Here is a 6,000-nt window from a genome sequence, read left to right as displayed (position 1 = left end):
CTGTATCAAGTCGTTACCAAGGGATGTTCCCAAACGCCGTTAAAGTTAGAGTTTTATTTCCGATCGAAGTAATTATGTGATTGATGTAAAAGTAATAAAGAAAGGAGATGTAAACTTAGACATGGTAAAATATTGATCGATGCAAGTAAATGGCTAACTTAAATTGATTACGTAAATTTACCTTCATTTTTAACATGATATGAAAATAAACCTCTTCATCTCTGTTTCATTATTCCATCAACTATCAATTCATAGAATATGAAAATAAACCTCTTCATCTCTGTTAATGAATATATGACTTGAAAATTGGATTTTATGAATACAGCAAGCATAAAAGCGGGAGACGATTTATTTCATAGAATATGCATATACATGTATTAAATCGAAAATAAACCTGTATAAAACAAGTAACTCGTGGAAATTTGGATGAAGCCCCCTTACACGATTTGTTAATGACCATTGATGATTTGGTATTGCTTCAATAGACTGCTATTACGGTATTGCTACAATCAACTAACAAAACTCCTTGAAGACAATAAAGAGATGAAGCAATCACTTACTCGCCCACATCTTATGACCAATAAATTGACGCAGCTGCAACAATCTTTTGCTAAAGTCAAAGCCAGCTGCTGTCACATTGACACCTTCTTATCTTTAAGCATATCAACAACGACAACATTGAGTTTATATATATCCTTCTAATTCATAGGCATGGAGCTCTTCAAGTGAAAGCAATCACATCAAATTACTCCTTGAGTCTTCTTTCCTTGATAACTATAGATCATAACTTTAAGCGCTAAAGACTAAATCCCAATTAAGTAATATGAGAACTTGCTTGACTTACGGGTAAAATAGAATAAAAACCGCTAGAAACTTGCTCTTCAAGATTTCCAGTGGACCAAAGGATTTGTGCCACTCTATCTGTTTATGAATTAACCCGTGTTTTGATTATAATTATTAGAAAATGGCATTTTAGAGATGGTTTGTATTTAAAATTGATTACGTAACAGGTTGGAAACCATGATAGTTTGATTATTGATAAATCAAACTTTTACTTCACATAATAACGTGTTTTTTATTTTACTTTACGCACTTAACTCATTGGGTCAAGATTACTTCAGCGAGCTCATAAATGTAAACTGTGTGAATAGGTTGGAAACTCGAGGAACTATGATGATTTGAAATAGACGATTGAACAAACTCAAAAGTCTCTTAAGCAATCATATTTCATTAATCAAAAACATTGTATTGGCCTTTCAGGTTAAAACATGGAATCGGTCACTATACTGGGGGCGAGACATGACCGCGACTTAAGATTCAAGTTCCGTTGAAAAGACTAAAGGAATGGGGAATGACTACCTGTAATAAAGCACAGGCTAATACGAGCCGATCAGGAGAAGCAAGGCTTTAGATTACCAGATCCTGGACACAATCTTCCTAGAGATAGAGAGCCCCTGCCTTTTCTAGCCTCTCTTTCTTACTTGCTTACCTAGCTGTAACAACTATTACCCTTTTGAAACAACCCAACCCGTACTCCGTACGATAAATTTTTTTTTTTTTTAAAAAATGATGCACATTTACGCGCCAATTAAATATGTAAACCATTCCACAAGTTTCGTTAAAAACATACTACGAGTTTAATGTTTACAAAAAGGCACGAAGGCCATTAACGAATGTGATACAAGTTTGACCAACTACAAATGATAGTTTATAATCCAAACGACCCCTTGAGCATGGTTTGGGACTAAACTACCCAAAACGTAGGTCAACTTCCAAAAGCTTCATCATAACATCAACAAGGACACCTAGTGCCCAATAACCCCCTTGCCCTTGTCCACACCTGCATCTAAAAAGATAAACAATGAGAGGGGTAAGCTAATGCTTAGTGAGTGCAACAATTATACGTTTACATATACAACCTACTTACTTGCAATCACTTACACATTTACCGCATACGTGCTAGCAATATAAATAATCATACTATCCCAAGTATATTACCAAACCTTCCACCAAACGAGCTAGCATAACAATAGCATATAGTTTAAACAATATAATATGCTACAATCCACACACAACCATGGTTAACCAATCGAACGAGGGAACGGTGTTTAAAGACCGTCGGAGTTCATAACAACCATTAGTACACTTAACACCTCGTACACTAACCCCACGGGTGGCATCTTAACACCTCGATACTTCACCCCGGGTGGTGCCTTAACACTTCGACACTTCACCCCGAGTGGTGTCTTAGCACATCGACACTTCACTCGTTACATCTTTCGAAGTGGCATCTTAACACATCGATGCTTCACTCCCGAGTGGTGACTTAACACTTCGACACTTCACTCACCACGTGAGAAGTGGTGTCTTAGCACATCGACACTTCACAACTCAACTTCACAAATAAATATATCATATATGCACGCATATAATTATTCCACTCACCTTAGCACTTCGGTGATGATTATGCACTTTCGAGCTTCAAAGCAAAGTACCTAATACATAAGTACACAATCAATTACACAACTAGTGGAATTAACCACATTACACCTACTTGAGCATTTAATGACCCAACTCGTATTAAATGACCCAAACACACCACAACCGCCCCTTTAATGGCCAAGACTTGACTTTAATCACTAAAGCTAGTGAATTAAAGTCTAGTAACTTCAACTAGCACCAACTTTGGGTAATTCATACCCAATTCACCCAAACTAGGTCAACATTACTCTTTTTGACCCATTTTAACTCTTACACTACCAAACTTATCAAACATGACCTATTTACCATTTCAACAACATTTTACAAGTGTTCAATGCTTGACAACACCATTAACACTTACAAATCCTATTTTCATTAGACCAAAACCTAGCTTGTGGCTATTAGGGTTTCATTACAACAACATAACCCAAATTCGCCCATTTTACCCTCAAATGGGTCAAACAAGTCTCTAGTAACCAAAACCCTAGCCATTAACTAATTAAAACTCAAAACTTAGAGTTAGAACTTACCGAGACTATCAACGCGTAGCTCGAGATACAAGGAACAACTTTAATTCTTGCTCCAAAGATCAACCCTCAATTCTTCACTCTCAAATCTCACTTTTAAATCTAAATGGGTGTTGAGTTTTTGAGAGAGAAAATGAAAGAAATTGAAAAAGGAAATGAATTAAATGAACTAGTGGATGAGATTTAATGCTCCCATCAGACTTACATGTCAAATTACCAATTTGCCCCTTAAAGTCATTTAATTTGAGCTAAAACCGGATTCTGTCCAGCAGGACTGCCGCGGCACGACCCATTTGTCGCAGCGCGACATTCAACATGAAAATTGACCCTTCTTAACTCAACTTCTGTTCCTGGTTTGCTTGCTTTGCCGCGGCGCGGACCAGATTGTCGCGGCGCGGCCTAAGGCTGGAACTGGACTCTTCGACCAACTTAACCAAATTTCTACTTTATTCAACTTGTACATTCCAAACCCGCATCCTATATTCACCTAGCCTTCCACAACAGTCTAACAAGACTAAACGCTATCAAACCCCACATATAGACTTACATATGCACACATTATCAAGTATACATATATATCTATCTACACTTATATTCATACATTTACGCATAAGCTAACGAATTATAAACGTACAAATGATTAAGTATGTACCTTTCAATACGTACGGGAAAAACGGGATGTTACACCTTTCTCACCCTAATGTCTGCCTAGCTAAAGTTAGATTGAGGATGAGGTTCTTAGAGGAATTATATTCCTCCCTACTAATACAGTTTTCTATTTTAATCCATTTTATTGAAAAAAGTTTGGTTAAGTATGTAGTTATTGACTACGTGTACAATGCGTTGTTTTTTTTTTAATAGTAGATGAAAATGAAGTAGGTCAGGTGGGTCCAAATTTCCATCATGTATCGAAATGACTATAACGTTATAAGTCATTTTGTTTAGCTGGGTTTTGATATTTTTCGCTAATTTTTTTTCCCAATTTTTAAAACGAAGTGCTAGGTTTTTTCTTAAATTTGTGTTTTTATTAAATCAGCTATGTGTTATGGCCTCTTTACATGAGTGTACCATCTTTTCTTAACATAGATTAATGCGTACTTGTGAAATACTTGAATATGTGTGGATGCATACAAAAATTTTTTTCACTCTTGAATGATAATGCGTATTTTTTTGACATCATATGTGCTGCTATACTGCCTTTATCATCAAATTTTGGTGAGAAATCAAAGAGGGCATCTTAGTTGTGTGATATTAGTGATGTTGCATTTGAGAAATATGATCGCCTTTAAGCATGATTTAGTTTCTTTTCATTTAGATGAACTAATTTGATTTATACATCAAATTCTATTACAGGCCATGAACCTAAATTAGACATTGTATTTGCCCTTTAAACAACTTATTCAAATGATCAAAACTAAAAGCATAAAAATTAGTATTTGTAATTCTTAAAACCTCCAATATCATATTATTTAGGATTCAGGGTTTAGATTTATGGTGTAGGGTTTAGAGTTTATTCAGGGTTTAGATTTAGGGCGTGGGGTTTAGAGTTTAGGTTTAGGGTTTAGATTTAGGGTGTATGGTTTAGAGTTTTTAGGGTTTAGGTTAGGGTTCAGGGTTTAGATTTAGGTTGTAGGGTTTAGAGTTTAGGTTCAGGGTTTAGATTTAGCGTTCAGGGTTTATATTTTAGGGTTTAGAGTTTAGATTTTGGGTTTATATTTAGGGTTTAGGGTTTAGGTTAGGTTTTATGGTTCAGATTCTAGGGTTTTGCGTTTAGATTTAGGGTTTAGGGTTTAGGTTTAGTGTTTAGATTCTAGGGTTTATGGTTTATATTTTAGGGCTTAGGGTCTAGAGTTTTTAGGTTAGGGTGTAGGGTTTAGAGTTTAGGTTTAGGGTTTTGGGTTTAGATTTAGGGTTTAGGTTAGGGTTTAGATTTAGAGTTTATAGTTTATATCAACAAGTATGTGAGGAAACTCTTTTAAGAAAAGAAAATAAGTGTTTATTGAGAATGCTTATTAATTTGTGTTTATCGGGTTATTTGGGTAAGTTTATTTGTAGTACATATATTTACCATCTACAAGCAATTTTATAAAAGCATTAGTGGTGTTTGCCCTTACTACAACTCTAATGTCAAGTAACTTGTGTTGTTAACCTATTAGCAATTGTTAACAAAATATCGGTGAAACGCACGACCCATTAATATTATTGTGTAAATTTCGTAGTAGTACAGTATGTTGATAAAGTATTTGTTGTTGGTAAAAGTATTTGTTGCCACTTACTTTATCCAGATACCTGATATGCAAACCGCCACATGACACCCAACAAAGATATGTTTGAAGTGTATCATATTTTTTTTCATGTCTATCGCATATCATATACTCCGAAATCAAAGAAAAGATCCGAGTACATGAAACCTTATGTTTTACTTTATGACAACAATTTTTTTAACCAATCCCGCAAATTCGCAGGTCTTTTCCTGGCGAAATGGATGTTAGCCTATTTTTCAATGTTAGACTTTCAATTTTATTTTATATGTATTGTTTTTAAGTTCAAAAAATCTACATTGATTATAAGTTTGGTAACAGTAATATTGCAACTGAAGCAATTTATTATAAACCTAACAAATACTATACAAGATATAATGATTCATACAAGTCAATGGTGATTCATCCCTCAAAAATCTCCGCGAATTCGTGGGTCTATATAATGGGTCACCTCATGTGACGCTCATGCTAATGAAATAGTTATATATGCATCTATTTAGTATTTCCATCCATGATAAAAAAAATTGTTTAATTTAAGCTTCGTATGTACCTTTACTCATAAGTATTTTCTTATTACAACTCTTTGCTGGTTAGATATGTGGAGCGTATTATAAGGTCTATTTATGTTATTGAATATATCACAACTCTTTGTAGTTTATCTAATATTATTTGCTTTTTAATCAACGAAGATCTGAGATAACCATCCACAATTCTTAATTCAATCGCCTAAA

The sequence above is a fragment of the Rutidosis leptorrhynchoides genome, chromosome 3, assembly GCF_046630445.1.
Source record: "Rutidosis leptorrhynchoides isolate AG116_Rl617_1_P2 chromosome 3, CSIRO_AGI_Rlap_v1, whole genome shotgun sequence".
Classification (NCBI taxonomy): Eukaryota; Viridiplantae; Streptophyta; class Magnoliopsida; order Asterales; family Asteraceae; genus Rutidosis; species Rutidosis leptorrhynchoides.
This window is presented reverse-complemented; position numbering follows the sequence as displayed.